Source organism: Lathyrus oleraceus, chromosome 4 (assembly GCF_024323335.1).
Source record: "Lathyrus oleraceus cultivar Zhongwan6 chromosome 4, CAAS_Psat_ZW6_1.0, whole genome shotgun sequence".
Taxonomy (NCBI): domain Eukaryota; kingdom Viridiplantae; phylum Streptophyta; class Magnoliopsida; order Fabales; family Fabaceae; genus Lathyrus; species Lathyrus oleraceus.
In genome coordinates this window covers 482867862-482871083 of record NC_066582.1, presented here as the reverse complement: position 1 = coordinate 482871083, position 3222 = coordinate 482867862, and the positions used below count along the sequence as shown (strand labels likewise).

The following is a 3222-nucleotide window of genomic DNA, read 5'->3' as shown; positions in this document are numbered from 1 at the left end:
AAGAGTTGACATTCCGCAGGAGTGTGGCCTTGGATTCCACAGACCTCGCAATTCTGAGTTATAGCAACCACGGCGGCTGGAGGTGATACGTTTAAACTTTCAATTTTCTGGACCAAAGCATGCACTTTTGCATTAACGTGATCAAGGTTACTTATCTCGTACATGCCAGTTTTCGGTTGAGGTTTTTCCACCGTTGTTCGTTCGGTTCCCCACTGATAGTGGTTTTGGGCCATGCTCTCGATAAGCTGGTAAGCATCAGCATAAGGTTTGTTCATTAGTGCACCACCTGCAGCGGCGTCTATTGTTAACCTTGTATTGTATAAGAGACCATTATAAAATGTGTGAATTACTAACCAGTCTTCCAAACCATGGTGTGGGCAAAGTCTCATCATGTCTTTGTATCTTTCCCATGCTTCGAAAAGAGACTCGTTGTCTTTCTGTTTAAATCCGTTTATCTGGGCTCTTAACATAGCTGTTTTGCTTGGCGGAAAATATCGGGCAAGAAAAACTTTCTTCAACTCGTTCCATGTGGTGACTGAGTTGGAAGGAAGTGATTGAAGCCATCTTCTAGCGCTATCTCTTAATGAGAAAGGAAAAAGACGAAGTCGAATTGCCTCTGAAGTGACACCATTAGCTTTAACAGTATCAGCGTATTGGACAAATACGGATAAATGAAGGTTTGGATCTTCGGTAAGATTTCCAGAGAATTGGTTCTGTTGCACAGCCTGCAACAGCGAAGGTTTAAGTTCAAAGTTGTTTGCTTCGATTGCGGGCGGAGCAATACTTGAATGCGGTTCATCTTGCGATGGAGCGGCGTAATCTCTAAGAGCACGAGCTGGTTCTGCCATCTCGGGTATCGAAGGAAAAATGTTTTTGAAATCAGGAAGGTCTACAGGAGGGAGATTGTTCGCAGCACGATATTCCCGAATTCGTCGTAAGACTCGGAGATATAGTTCGATATCGTTGATTCGTAAATAGAGCGGTTCGCCTTGTGAGCGAGTGCGTGGCATACAAATCAACGAAAGAAAGAAAATAGAAGAAAAAGAAACCTTAGTCTCTACAGCGTAACGGAAGAGTTACGATATCGATTGAATAAAAGTCCCCGGCAACGGCGCCAAAAACTTGATCGCTCGACTGGGTGAGTCGAGAATGGGATACAAACTGCAAGTGCACAGTTCTATCGCGTAGTTTTAAAAGATATCGATCCCACAGGGACTTATGAATCGATATAACGTTATCTAAGGTTACTACGTAAATCTAAGGTGAAAATGTTTGATCGTTTGGGGAAAAACTAAGAGCTAAACTAATATCTAGATTAAATATTAATGAAACGGATATCGGTATGTAGTTCGTCAAAACTAGGGAATCAAGTCTTTGTCGGTTTCTTGGTTTTAAAATGAATCGTTTCGGTTAACTTTATTGGTTAAAGGTTTTATCTCAAACTCTCGCTCTGTTGAATAAACCATGATTTTATATTAATGTAGCTGTCACTTATAATTAAGTCAAAAACCATATTTTGAAAACAATAAAGTTGCAGAAACTCCTTTTAAGAAAATACTGACCGTTTTAAACACCCTTATCTCAAACTCTCGCTCTGTTGACTTAGGTTATATAATCAAATCCAAATGCTTAACTCTCGTCCTCACATTCAATCTTTAAAAATACTTTTTGGAAAAGGTCAGAATTTAATTAACTCTAAAACTTGCTCTCGCCCTGATCTAGAATTAATGCCTAACTTACACTGTCCAGTTAAAATCTCAAACTCTCGCTCTATTGATTTTAACTTCTTTATGTCTTTTACTTTTGTAAAAAATCTTGTTATTAAACCTGTAAGTTGAGACCGTAAAAAGATTGATTTTGATTTTAAGTTTAGATAGACCGACTCAGTCTTGATCCCTTATTCTGCTTACTTTACATACCGATACCTAGGCAAATTAGCCAGACATGCTAAATAAATAAGAATTTATATCATGCATAAACAGACTCATTCTAGGCAGATAATATAGATAAATAATAAAACAAAATATTAAATAATGATTAAAGAACCTGAATGCGTAATACAATAGTCTTGAACACTCCACCACAAGCCGGTAGGATTTGTTCTTGGATTCTTCAATTAAACAGTAAATTAAATCAAGGAAATAAAACTGGAATATAACGTAAGGTTAAATCCGGTATAAAGTTGCACAATAGTTTCCGGTGTAGAAACTATTATGCGAAAAATATCTAAAAGCTAAAACGGGAAAGGTAAATTTGCAAGGGAAAAAGAATGTAAAATTTGCAAAAGAAATAAATAAAATAAACAATGCTGGAAAAGAAAAATAAGCAAAAGCTAAAACAGAAGGTTTGAAAAGCTTCGGCAGAGTAGACGGCAAAAGAGGGGAGAGGAAGCGGACCCCTTTTAGGTTTCTAATGTAGCTATTTATAGTAGTGCTTCTAACTGCTTTTTTTGTTTCCCACGAGTCTTCAGCATGGCTAAATATACGGCGTGGGCATAGGACACGAACTCTCTCAACGTCTCTTCAATTCTTCTGAGGGCGTGACTTGCGCCAAAAAGCTAGTGGAATGGTGTGACGCTCGTCACACCATGTGTGACGCTCGTCACAGGGGTGCTTTTAGTGTGACGCTCGTCACAACCCTTGTGACGCCCGTCACAGGCACAACGTGCGCTTTCTTTGGGCTGGGCTTGGTCTTTGATATTTGTTTCCTTTTTACTCCTTTCTACACCTCCTTTTCTTCCCTTTTTCACTTTTGCTTCAAAATGGATACCTGACATAAATAGCAAGGAAATACTGCATAATATCTGATAAAATGAGATAAACTAAAGTAAATGATAATATAATCTAATTGAATTAAGTCTTAAAATGTGATATAATTTCGTGTTATCACTTTTCATAACACTCTCTTTTTCTTTTACCTCTTTCTCAATTGATGTTTCAAAACTCTCTACCTGAACCCCACTCCTCTTAGGACTTTCTACCAGCTTTCCATTTCTAGTGATAACAACATTTACATGGCCTCTAGGATTTTTCTCGGGTTGCCTTGGAAAGGATCCTTGAGGGAAAAATGTTAATGCTTGTTGTTGTGTTATTTACGAGATTTTAGTCTCAAGCATCTTATTATGGGTGGTCATCGATTCCACTGTAGAAGCTAGTTATCTTAGCACCTCATTAGTATGGAGGTTCTTATTTCTAAAGTCATCATTCTGTCGAGTTTTTATCG

At 38.1% G+C, this 3222-nt stretch overlaps 1 pseudogene; it reads left to right on the top strand.

Annotated features, from left to right (window-relative positions):
- Positions 1 to 363: 363 nt before the first annotated feature.
- On the top strand, positions 364 to 463 carry LOC127077281 (uncharacterized; annotated as a pseudogene).
- Positions 464 to 3222: the final 2759 nt, after the last annotated feature.